Source organism: Moschus berezovskii, chromosome 6, assembly GCF_049115385.1.
Source record: "Moschus berezovskii isolate FMDL1 chromosome 6, NW_MosBer_1.0, whole genome shotgun sequence".
NCBI classification, from domain to species: Eukaryota; Metazoa; Chordata; class Mammalia; order Artiodactyla; family Moschidae; genus Moschus; species Moschus berezovskii.
Genome location: NC_142465.1, coordinates 2695058 through 2708645, shown reverse-complemented (window position 1 = coordinate 2708645; position 13588 = coordinate 2695058). Strand labels below are relative to the sequence as shown.

The following is a 13588-nucleotide window of genomic DNA, read 5'->3' as shown; positions in this document are numbered from 1 at the left end:
GGCAACAGTACTGGAGTGGGGTGCCATCACATTCTCCGACAAACTATGAGCACAATTGGACATTTCTCTGGCTTAAAAAGCAAAACAAAAATCAAAGGCTAAACAGAAACCCTCCCTCTGGGTTTTTGACATTGACCATCTGTCACCCTCTAGCAGGACTTGCATAAGTTAAAATAGTCATAAATTAAAGACTTCAAAAGTTGTGCTCATTCAAGCTGAAAGGAAAAGCAGGGCAAAGGAAACAAGGATGGAACACCATTAAGCTATGAGTAGGTGAAGTGTGCGATTATATGGATCTACTTGTGTTTGTTATTTGCTCAATCATGTCTGACTCTTTGCGACCCTGTGGACTGTAGCCCGCCAGGCTTCTCTGTCCTTGGAATTCTCCAGGCAAGAACACTGGAGTGGGTTGCCATTTCCTTCTCCAGGTATCAAACCTGGGTCTCCTGCATTGCAGGTAGGTTCTTTACCATCTGAGCCACCAGGGAAGCATACTGGTGTGGTTTCTGCAAATGTGCTAATTAGAATCACTATTTCTGCTTAATTATGATAACGAGCATTAAGGCATAATTAAACCCTCCACAAGTGAGCTGGGATGTGCTCAGTCTTGTCTGACTCTTTGCAACCCCATGGACTGTAGCCTGCCAGGCTCCTCCTTTCCATGCAGTTTTCCAGACAAGAATACTGCAGTGGGCCAATTCCTACTCCAGGAGATCTGTCAGACCCACGGATCCAACCCAAGTCTCCTGCGTCTTCTGTATTGGCAGGCAGCGTCTGTGCCGCTGCGCCACTGGGGAGCCTTGCGGCTGTTTGGGCCGCAGGCTGCAGGTGGCGAAGGCACCCTCCCTCACTGCACCAGTGTGCCCCACCGCCCACCACCCTCCCTAAGAGGAGAGGAGCAGCCTCCTACGTGAGGCAAGCTGACTGTGAAAATGGAACACTAGCTATGGGGCCTGAGATGAGAGGAACTGGGTTTTGAGGAAACTCATTTAGGGGACATAAGGAAAGTAAGGAGTAAAAACCTGACAATAAAATGGATAATAAAGGACCCCCTGTACAGCACAGGGAACTCTGCTTAATGTTATGTGGCAGCCTGGATGGGAGAGGGGTTTGGGGGAGAATGGGTACATGTGTACATATGTCTGAGTCCCTTTGCTGCCCACCTGAAGCCATCACAATGTTGCTAATCGGCTGTACTCCAGTGTAAAATAAAAAGCTGAAAACGAAACAGAAACGACAAGTGCAGCTGTGGAGAGAGTGTGGCAGACACAACCCAGGTGTGATTAAACTGGAGAAAGTAACATATTCATTAGATAGTTCTTGCATCATTTAGGCAGGTTTGTCTAGGAAGATTCAAGAGGAACTAGAAAAACAGTGTAGCAGGAAAACCTTAGGGGAACACCTCACACAGCCAGGATGAGAAGGACAGACCAGCAGCGCCCAGGGGGGCCCTGAGGCCTGAGCACTGGCGGGCACCCTGCCCCTCACAGGAAGGGACGTGTGACACTCGGAACAGGTAAAGCTTTGTGGGATGGGGCGGTTAGAAGAAAAACAGCGCAGGTGTGAAAGACAAAGAACATTCCTTTGAATATCCCCAAACTTTTTGGCACCAGGGACCAGTTTCATGGAAGAGAATTTTTTCCATGAGTTGGAGAAGGGGGGTGGTTTCAGGATGATTCAAGTGCATTACATTTATTGTGCAATTAATTCCTATTATTATTACATCAGCTCCACCTCAGATCATCAGGTATGAGATCCTGGAGGTTGGGGACCCCTCTCTCGGCTATCTCTCCAGGGCATGGCTATCAGGTCACTGAGGCATCATCACTGTTAGCCTGTCATTACTTAGAGTCTTCAAATAATAGAATTATCCCCCCAAACAGAAACGTTCTCAAGGAAACAGTTTCAGATCTGTGTATACTGCTGTGAGTGGGTGATGTTTTCTACTATTATTAGGTTTGAGTTTCAAGGGTACCTGATTCCCCTTTTAATTCTAGCACTGCCTCATCATCGCTGCTTCATTGAACCACCTTTTGGTGTGAATCATTGATAGAAGCTAGCCTTCCCATGTGGCTCAGTGGTAAAGAATCCACCTGCCAATACCGGAGACATGGGTTTGATCCCTGGGTTGGGAAGATTCCCCTGGGAGAGGAAATGACAACCCACTCCAATATTCTTGCTTGGGAAAATCCTATGGACAGGGGAGCCTCGCGTGCTACAGTCTGTGGGGTCCCAAAGAGTTGGACACGACTGAGTGAACTCTATTTGATTACTAATGCTTTATCATTTTGAAGGTGATTTATTAAAATTATATAAACATCAAGGTATGTTCATTCCCATTAGTTTTTTGTTGTGGTGATTGTTTGTTTTGCTTTTTGGCCACATCATGTGGCACGTGGGATCTTAATTCCATGACCAGGGATTGAACATGTGAACCCGTGCATTGGAAGCTCAGAATCTTAACCACTAGACCATTAAGGAAGGCCCATCAGTAGTTATTATAATAAAATTCCAGACAGAACAAAGCCTTGAAAAAATATAAACATCACAGGACAGCCAGGTGCCACGTTAAACTTCAGAGATTTTTCCCATCTTGAGTAAAGATATGAAAAAAATATTTTTAAAAAATCTTAACAGTTGGCCCCACAATTCCTTTTGGGGAAGAAGAAGGAGGGAGCTGTCTCCTTGGGGGAAAGCCACTAAGGAGCAAATGCTACAGGCACCTGGACTCCAGGGGAGGGAAAACCTGCCAGGCTGGAGATTAGAGGAAGAGCTTCTTGTTTCTGCTCCTGCAAGGAGAGGGGAGGAGGGCAGAGGGTGGAAAGGAAAGAAATAAGCCCAGGAAAGAAAAGCCAGCTGGATGGAGGGAAGCCGAGCCCAGGCAGGGGAAAATGACATGTCAGTGTTAGATGGTAAACCAACCATTCCCAGTTAAATTTGTCCCCTATTCAGTTCAGTTCAGTCGCTCAGTAGTGTTCAACTCTTTGTGACCCCATGAATCACATACTGGGATGTAAAGCCTGCCTTCCATCTCTTTAGGAAACTGTACTCAATTTACACATGGAAGCAAGATCTCAGTAGTCTAGAAACCAAGAACGTCCCATTGTAGGGGGCCTGGGTTTGATCCCTGCTCAGGGAACTAGATTCCACATGCCACAGTGAAGACCTGAAGCAGCCAAATAAATAAATAAAATTTAGCAGCAAAACAACAATATATTTTTTTAAACAATGGAATATGGGCTTTGCAGTCTGAGAGACCTGGGGTTTTTTTGTTGTTGTTTTTTCATGGTAGTAAGCAAGCAGGATTTATTTCAGACAGAAAACAGACACTGAGAGGAGGTGCAGGGCCCCAGACCGGGACTCTTTCACTAAGCAGTGCGACTTTAGATAAGTTACTTAACCTCTCTGAGCCTCAATTTTTAAAAAATGGTCCCCATTTTATTCATACTTCTTAATTTTTTAAAAATTTATTTATTTTAATTGGAGGCTAATTACTTACATTATTGTATTGGTTGTGCCATACATTGACATGAATCTGCCCTGGGTGTACATGTGTTCCCCATCTTGAATCCCACTCCCACCTCCCTCCCCACCCCATCCCTCTGGTTCATCCCAGTGCACCGGCCCCGAGCATCCTGTATCATGCATCGAAAATCGCTTTACAATGTTGTGATGGTTTCTGCCATAAAAACATGAGATGCTTCCCCAGTTTGCATGTCATCCTTGAGCAGGGGCCATGCTAATCTCCTTTGTATCATTCCTGTTTAAGTGTATGAGCTGCCACAGTGAGCAACGAGCCTCAGTTTCTTCATCTATAAAATGGGAATAATGATACCTCCCTTGCAGGACTGTTGTGAGGATTACATGCCAGGTATATATTAAGGACTCAATACATGTTCACGTTCTCCTCCATTAAACACCATCTTATTTTTTACTTTGCTCACCAAGAGCACATGCTTGGGCCTGAAACAGCCTAGGTTCAATGCCTGATTCCACAACTTTAGCAACTCAGTGATTTGGGACAAGCTGTTAACAATCTCGGAAGCATTGTTTTCTCATCTGGAAAATAGAGCTAGCAACAACAGTGCCCAGCTCCAGGAAGCGTTCATGAACTAGTCACATCCATCAGAATCACATTAAATCACCATGGAGACAGCAGGGATGCTGAGAGAGTGCTGATGCTGAGTGGCTGCCGAGTTGCTGCCGAGGGGTCAGCCAGGTGGCCAGGAGGAGGCTCCAACCTTCTCTTTTTCAACTTTACCTTTCCTTTCCCCACTTTTCTTTTTAAATATTTTTAATGGATTATTTTTTGGCTGTGGCGGGTCCTGATTGCAGCGTGTGGGGTCTTTCACTGTAGGGCGCGGGCTTCTCTCTAGATGTGGCTCCCAGGCTCAGTAGTTGTAACTTGCAAACTTAATTGCCCTGTGGCTTGTGGGATCTTAGTTCCCCCACCAGGGATCAAACACTCGTCCCCTGCATTGGAAGGCAGACTCTTAACCACTGGACCACCAGGGAAAGCCCCTCCCCACTTTTCTTTGTCTTTCTCCTTTGTCTTTTCTCTCACAGATTCTGCTGTGTGAAAAATGGTTGCATCCAGAGCGGTATGACATGTAACCCATATATTTCCTTTCCCTGCATGGCCTCCATAAATCTTGTGTCTGTGCATGACCCCTTCTCAGTGCTGGGTTTCTGATTCCACGCTCCCAGGTAGGATGCTGTGTGTTGCACTCTGTGCCATGGATTTGGTGCTGTGCGCCCTCTCCTGCCCTGATACCTCCAAGATGTAAAGACCCAATTGCTAAGAATCCTGGGGGCAAAATTAATTCTCAGGAAGGACCACGACTTAGCATCTTTGCATTTCTCTTTGTGGCCTCTTGTTTGATCATGCTATGCATAATAAATTAACGTGGCATTTCCAACCGGAGTAATTCTACTTGCTTCTTTCCCTGAATATTTAGACTGCGGCCAAATGGCTTCCTGTTTTTGCTTAAGAGTTAAACAAAAGGGACTTCCCTGGTGGTGCCATGGTTAAGACTGGGCCTTCCAATGCAGGGGCTGCAGTTTCAATCCCTGATGGGGGGATCAAGATCCCACATTCCTCACTGCTCAAAAACCAAAACAAAAAACAGAAGCAATATTGTAACAAATTCAATTAACAACTTTAAAAATGGTCCACATCAAAAATATCTTTTAAAAATATATATGTGTGCATATGTAGTCTATACGTATGAGCACGTGTGTAAACCTTTGTATTAAATAGTTTGCCTTTTTACAACAAACTGCATCAGAAGCCAATTTTTTTCAGACATGGATTCTTTGAAATATAATTCATAGTCCCTACTAAGAAACAACCATAGGAATTCTATGTCTGTGCACATTTGGCTGCACATCCCGACTTTATGTCACCTACTTGGGAGGCTGACTGGTGCCATCATATAATCTTGGACTTAAATTTCAAAACCCTGGCTAGAATTTTCTTTTTAGCCTTTCCCCCACAACTGACAGTTTTACCCCAGAGCTAAAGACAAACGAAGAACAAAAACAGGCCTGTTGTTGTGTTGATTATTTCTTGCTCACCTCTATCTCTCTATTTAAAAAAATTTTTAAGGTATATATTTTTTAATGTGGATCAATTTTTTTTTTTTAATGGCCACATCATACAGCATGCAGGATCTTTAGTAGGGGCAGGCAAACTCTTAGTTGTGGCATGTGGGTTCTAGTTCCCTGACCAGGGATGGAACCCCAGCCCCTTTAGGGTATTGGGAGCTCGAGTCTTAGCCACTGGACCACCAGTGGAGTCCTAGACCCATTGTTTCTTGACTGCTTTCCCTTTGTTCCTGCAATCCTTTCTTCCCTTAAGATCATTAATTACTGAGAACTGTTTAAGGGCAAGCATTGTGGCCAGGCTTAGATCACAAAATGTCTTGGACCAAAATGGGTTCTCTTATGTCAAAGAGGTCATGCCTGATTCTCTTTCTCCAGGGACCCACTGCCCTATCTGCTTACAACACCCAATGTTGACGTAAAAGAAATTTCTAGTTATCTCAACCAGATCATCAGATGCTCTGGACCAAACTCAAGACTGTCAGATTTGTACCCTTTGTATATTTCCTCAGGCTTCCCAGGTGGCTCAAGTGGTAAAAAAAACAAAAACAAAAAACCACCTACCAATGCAGGAGATGCAGGCAGTAGATACAGGTTTGATCCCTGGGTCGGGAAGCTCCCCTGGAGGAGAAAATGACAACCCACTCCAGTATTCTTGTCTGGAAAGTTCCATGGACAGAGGAGCCTGGCGGGCTACAATCCACAGGGTTGCAAAGAGTCAGACACAACTTAGCCACTGGAAACACACACACACATGTAATTCCCCATATTTTGTCTTTCCTCTTGTCATGATGGGCATTAAAGTCTTAAAATGAAGAGGGTCTATAAGCTTTTTTTCAGGGACAACCAGGAAGGGTGGTGGCTGACCAGCCCACTCAAGATGGCTGTTCTCTTGCTCTCTGTCTATCCCCTGCCTGACCAGTGCCTGCTTCACTTACACTGACTCTGGCCTTCCTACATACTTGCTTTGGGCCTTGGCCAGTGATTGTTCTTATCAAAGGGGCAGTGAAGGGTGTGCCCTTCTGTTGGTTTCCCTGGTAATCGATAAGCCCATATGACATCAATTCCCCTGTAACTGGCAATCGCCCCCTCCACCAGGAGCAAAGACTGCTGCCACGTCCTGAAGATGTCTGCTGCACAGGGTGGGGGTGTCGCTCTAGGACTTTGCTTCAGATACGTAAGCTCCCCGTCTGTCAAACTACTGATATCTCTGTTGCTTGATGCATGTGTACATGCTAAGTCACTTCGGTCATGTCTGACTCTTTGCAACCTTATGGGCTGTAGTCTGGCAGGCTCCTCTGTTCATGGGATTCTCTGGTCAAGAACACTGGAGTGGGTTTGCCATTCCCTTCTCCAGGGGATCTTCCTGGCCCAGGGATCAAACCCCCATCTCCTGTGTCTCATGCATCGCTAGTGGATTCTTTACCGCTGAGCCGCTGGGGAATCCCTCTCTTGCCCAATGCAGGCTTTCTGCAGTCTTGAAGCTGGGCAAATTCAAGCTTTGTAGGCCTGTGAGGTGCAGTCCCACAGGTGGGCATAAAAAGACCAGCTTCCAGAGCCCCTCAGGAAGGGGTGGGAAACTTGACAGTTTGGGTAGGTAGTGAAAATTACCGAGAAGAGAGGTGGCGGGGCAGGGGAGCCCCGGGACCTGCCAGGGTGGAATGGAGAGCTTGAGAGGAGCCTGCCTGGGGCTGTGGCTCTCCCCTGGGGGGACTTAGGAGAAAGGGTTCCTCAACACAGTGATAAATATACTTTGCATTGTAATATGATTCCATTTGAAACTGTTACAGCCGAGGTGTTACGAGCCCATTCTTGAGTCACAGCAAGCTAGGCTGTTCCTGCATTTGGAAGGTATTATTTTATTTTCCGTGTTCCTAAAATAGCACAGAGGAAGGCTTCTGTTGTTCTCTTACCTTGTGCTAATCTTAGAGCAACATGAAAATGCTGACTGTACGCGGATCTTGAAACACCACCGAAAATTTCCAACACGGGAAGACAATTAATTCCCACTCCTTCCCCCTTTCCTCTTGGATTCCAACGACTGGCTGTGTTTAACCCTAGTTTTGCCTACTCTTTCCCAGAAAAGTCACAGCTAACATGCATGGATCTACCACAGGAGCATAGATGCAAGAGGGTGGATTCCAGCTTGATTCTCCAGGGGCTGATGTCTCATCAGAGAACTAGTACTGAAGAGCATGTGTTCAGTGCTAAATTTGGGGTCTGGATGATAATGGCTTCAGGAATGCAGCTGAGACAAGAATCCCTCAGGGCTGAAACACTCAAGCTTCTTGGAGAAGGTGAGCCTCCACGGATAGAGGAAGAAGTAAAGAGACCAGGTGAGTATGTCAGAAAGAGAAAAAGAAATATTGTGTATTAATGCATGTATGATATGCATTACGGCAGGCTACAGTCTGTGGGGTCTGTATGACCACAGTCACGACCAAAGTGACTTAGCATGCACACACCTCACATATATACAGAATCTAGGGAAACAGTACTGATGAACCTATTTACAGAGAAGAAATGGAGATGCAGATGTAGGGGATGGACTTGTGCACATGGCGGGGGAACGAGAGGCTGGGACACACTGAGAAAGCAGCATTGATGTATACACACTCACTCCCTCTCAGTCACTCACATGTGTCTGACTCTTTGAGACCCCATGGACTGCAGCCTGCCAGGCTCCTCTGTCCATGGGATTTCCCAGGCAAAAATACTGGAGTGGGTTGCCATTCCCTTCTCCAGGAGATCTTCCCAATCCAGGGATCAAACCTGAGTCTCCTGCATTGCAGGCAGATGCTTTACCATTTGAACCACCAAAGAAGCCCCATGTATGCTCATAACTTGTGGGAGGCGGCTATATAGCACAGGGAGCCCAACCTGGAGCTCTGTGATGACCCGGAGGGATGGGATGCAGGGGAGGGAGGCTCCAGAGGGAAGGGAGATATATATATAGATACATATGCATCATTATGACTGATTAACACTGATGTATGGCAGAGAGCACCACAACACTGTAAGGCAATTATCCTCCAATTTAAACAAGAGAGAGACAGGCGGGTGGAGGGAGCAGGCGAGACCAGCCTGTGTGGGGCATCTCTGTGGAGAAAGAGGGACCCAGTTCACTGGAGACAGCAGTCATGGCTGAAGCAATTTCTGATTCAGTGAAAGCCTAAAGTAGGATCTTCCCCAGATTAATGGAAACCCTGTGTGTTGCAAACGTATTCATCAGAGTATTAGAGGGAGGTAACGGGTGACCTGACTCCTGGGACCTGCCAGCTGAATATGGAGTCGGGAGGGGGACCGTGATCGGAGAGGCTCAGCCTCTGTACCTCTGCTTGCTCTGTGTTGCTCCGCCCAGTTGGGGCCGAGATAAGGGTGCATGTGCCCCCTCCGGTTCCCTGTAAACTCAGCTCATGTTATGTCTCTCTCGCTCTCTCCCTTTCTCTGCCTTTTCTGCTCACAGACAGATGCTGAGAAGCCCTTCCTCGCTGTGGGTTTGGGTGGAATGTCCACCTGTGACGTCAGTCTTTTGTGTGCATGCCCGGATGAGCAGGGATGGTAAGCGATGGGAACTCTATCAATACCCACCTGGTCTCAGGAGCACGAGTCTCCAGGCCCAGCTCTAAAACCTTTTAGCTCCTTGAAACCTGGCATTTCAACTACCTGCCCTTCAGTTTCATTGATTTGTGAAATGAAGACGTTAATGCTCCTCCTATCTACCTCACAGGATTTCCTTGAGGCTCAAATGCAATATGGTTGTGAAAGTGCTTTGGAGACAAAGAAATGTATTTATTAGGAGTAACTCAATACTTGAGGGATTGTGTGAGGGGAAAGGTGGTAAAACTGCGATGTCTCAATAAATCCCATCCAGCCCTATGATTTTATAAAATTGCTTTATACTACTTTGTTGTTGTTTAGTAACTAGGTTGTGTCCGACTCTTTTGCAACCCTGTGGACTGTAGCCCACCAGGCTCCTCTGTCCATGGAATTCTCCAGGCAACAATACTGGAGTGGGTTGCCATTCCTTTCTCCCAGGATCTTCCCAACCCAAGAATTAAACCCACATCTCCTGCTTGGCAGGTGGATCCTTTACCACTGAGTCACTAGGGAAGCCCTTTATATTCCTTAAATAAGTTGAATTAGATAGCTTTTTCTGCTGTTCTAACCACTCTCACTCCAGTGGTATCTTTTCACCTCCCTGCTGCTGCTGCTGCTGCTGCTGCTGCTAAGTCGCTTCAGTCGTGTCTGACTCTGTGCGACCCCATAGATGGAAGCCCACCAGGCTCCCCCTTCCCTGGGATTCTCCAGGCAAGAACACGAGTGGGTTGCCATTTCCTTCTCCAATGCATGAAAGTGAAAAGTGAAAGTGAAGTCACTCAGTCATGTTGGACTCTTTGCGATCCCATGGACTGTAACCTACCAGGCTCCTCTGTCCATGGGATTTTCCGGGCAAGAGTACTGAAGTGGGTTGCCATTGCTTTCACCTCCCTAGATCTCCTTAAATGCAGAACCCAGGGACTCCCTACACGTTCCAGCTCACCTTGCTTGGCTTCCTTACCAGCCACTGGGCCCCCCAGCCACTGAATCAGCAAGAAAAACTCTCACACAGCATCTCCAGAGACTCTCTGGACTTCAGTCATCACCCCAGGCCTTCCAGCAGCAGCTGATGTTAAAAATGTGAAAAGATTTTTCCAAAACGACAAGATGCTCTACACAGAGACTTGGATGTCACTTGGCTCCTTGCTTAGAAACGGCTTAGGAACCTTATTGTGAAAGCAAGTCCTGTAGTATTTCAGGAACAGGTATTCACAGCACAAACGTTGGCACATTTAGAAACTTAGGAACGTGATGATAGATACCGTGGAGTGGATAAAGGGACATATGATAGTGTCCTTGGTGAGGTTGGCTGTGTGAGACCAGGTCCGAGAAGGATATAAGCAGCACATTCCCAAGGCTCCACAAGTGGTTTAGTGATGGCATGATTGACCGTGGTGTCATAGTTTGCTGGGGTTGTTGTAACAAAGTCTTAGTTCGTTTAGGCTGCTGTAACAAAAGTACCATTGATAAGTGGGCTCCCCTGAAGTCTCAGAGGTAAAGAAACAGCATGCAATGCAGGAGACTTGGGTTTGATCCCTGGGTTGGGAAGATGCCCTGGAGAAGGAAATGGCAACCCACTCCAGTATTCTTGCCTGGGAAATCACACGGACAGAGGAGCCTGGTGGGCTACAGCCCACAGGGTCACAAAGAGTTGGACACGACTGAGTGACTAAACCACCACCACCATTGATGAGTGGCTTAAAAACAACAGACATTTATTTTCTCGAGGCTGGGAAGTCCGAGATTAAGATGTGGGCAGGGTTGGTTTCTTCTGAGGCCTCTCTCCTTGGTTGCAGATGGCTGCCTTCCCCACAGAATGTCTTCCTTCTCTGCATGTCGATGTCCTAATCTTCCCTTACTGTGCATATGCTAAGTTGCTCAGTCGTGTCCGACTCTTTGCCACCCCATGGACTGTAGCCTGCAAGACTCCTCTGTCCACGGGATTCTCCAGGCAAGAATACTGGAGTGGGTTGCCATGCCCTCCTCCAAGGTGATCTTCCAGACCCAGGGATCGAACCCACCTCTCTTATGTCTCCTGCATTGACAGGCGGGTTCTTTACCACTAGTGCCACCTGGGGCTCTTATTATACGGACATAAGTCAGATTGGATTAGGGTCCACCTGTATGACTTTGTTTAACTTTAATTACCTTTTTGAAGACACTCTCCTAAGACAGTCACACTCTGAGGTCTTGGGAGTTAGAACTTCAACATAGGAATGGGGGGCAGGGGTTACAACTCAACCCTTAACTCACACTGTGGGCAAGGTAAAGAGAATCAAGACGAGATGGAGAAGACACTGGGAACTATTAGCAGCAGAAGCCTCTGTCATCCTTGGGCCTGGAGAAACAAAAGAGAAAGGGTGTGCTATTCCTCGAAGCCATCCCGAGCTGTGGTCACAGGAGAGGGGCCGCCCAGCGTGGGTGCTGTATGACAGAGGAAGGCACCCATGGTGGAGGCCAGGCTGTGGCAGAGAGGGAGGGAGAAGGCCCACCCCCCTCTCTCCCTGCCCTTCGCACTCCTCCCTTCACACTCTGATAGTGCTTCCCTTTGGCCAAGAGCCAAGAAAGAGGAGCTGAGAACAGCGAGGCCTGGGGGCTGCAGCTTGTAGAGTCAGGCTTTGAGGCAGGGAACGGGCTGACAAGCGTGGCCAGGGGTGGGAGGGGAGTGGTAGGATTTGAGTGGGACGATGAAGAATCACCAGCTCAGTGGAGAAAACAAAGGCATTTCCACAAGAGGAATTAATTATGCATTCTCAGGTAACATAAATGGGCTTTAAAGTGTCATTGGAAAACAGAAAATGCTACTTAGCTGCAAAAAATATTAGTCACACATTCGAAACTGAACCACATATTCATGTAACCATTCCCAGTCCCAGAAGTTACTATTCTAATATACTTCTCCGCAGAAGTAAAGCAGAATGATAGAAAAATAGGTTTGTCAATCTTGTCATGTTGAACACTTATGTTCTTAAAATGGGATGGGAAGTATTACTGGAACTGTTTTGGAATAGAAAGCAGCTCTCTGCCTCAGGAGGGTGCCTGTGTGACCACACCCATCACTGGTCACAGCCTGGTTTTATGAACTGGGTACGTCCCCTGTGTTATCGTGCTGGGGCTGCCGTAACAAACTACCGTGGGCTGGTGGCTTTGACAACAGGAATTTGTTTTCTCGCCACTCTGGAGACTAGAAGCTTGAGACTCAGTGTTGACAGGGTGGATGTCTGCTGAGAGCTCCCTTTGGGTTGCCTTTTCAGTGTGTGCTCATATGGTGTTTCCTGGGCGACTTTGCAGGGGAAAAAGGCGAGGGGGATGGAGGGAGGGAGAGAAAAAGCGATCTCTTGGTGTCTCTTCTTTTTTTTCCTAAGTTCAAATCATCCTGATTTTATGATCACAGCAATAGTACAAATATCCACAGTTGGTGAGCTTCATTATAACAAATACAGATAGAAGAATGGAGAGAGAGCTACACAGAGTGACTGTAACAGGAATAGGCTCAATCTGCCCATGCTGTTTGTAAATTATAGTGTTGAATTTAGTGTTATTTGAGTTTAAACAAAAAATTTATTTGACCACACCAGGGCTTAGCTGTGGCATGTAGGATCTAGTTTGCTGACCAGGGATCAAACCCAGGCCCCCAGCACTGGGACACAGGCTTGATCCCTGAGTCAGGAAGATCTCCTGAAGGAGGAAATGGCAACCCACTCCAGTATTCTTGCCTGGAAAATCCGATGGACAGAGGAGCCTGCCAGGCTACAGTCCTTGGGGGTCGCAGAGAATTGGAGATGACTGAGCGACTTAGCACACACTCATGAATTTCCTTAAGGGCCCCATGTCCAAATACAGCCCCTCTGGGGGTTCAGACTTCAACATACGAGTTTTGGAGGGGACCCAAACATTCAGTCCATAACATCCCACGTAGTGATATGAAATAGATGGCACTTGATACGTTGATACTGATAGTCATTAAATCAAGAAAACTTCATTGCATACCTACTGTGTGCCAGAATCTCTGCTAGGCTCTGAGATTATAGGTAAAAGGAAAAAAAAAAAAAACTGCCTCGGTCTTTAATGAGTCTATAATTGAAGAAAGACAGAGCAGCTGTTAGAACACAGTGGTCACTGCCAGGAGAGCTTGAGCATTTGTGCTCAGTCACTCGGTCATGTTTGGCTCTTTGAGACCCCATGGACTGTAGCCCGCCTGGCTCCTCTATACATGGGATTCTGCAGGCAAGAATACTGGAGTGGGTTGCCATTTCCTTCTCCAGACCCAGGGATCATCTCTTGGATCTCCTGAATTGGCAGCGGGTTCTTTTCCACTAGCAGCCCTGGTGGCTCAGATGGTAAAGATTTCACCTGCAATGCCGGAGACCTGGGTTCTATCCCC

The 13588-nt window shown here is 46.9% G+C and overlaps 1 non-coding gene across 1 annotated transcript; it reads right to left on the bottom strand.

Annotated features, from left to right (window-relative positions):
* Nucleotides 1-3686: 3686 nt before the first annotated feature.
* LOC148777521 (U6 spliceosomal RNA) lies at nt 3687-3793 on the bottom strand. Its single transcript, XR_016037751.1, has one exon. It is a non-coding gene; the product is annotated as a U6 spliceosomal RNA (small nuclear RNA).
* Between the last annotated feature and the right edge of the window lie 9795 nt (nt 3794-13588).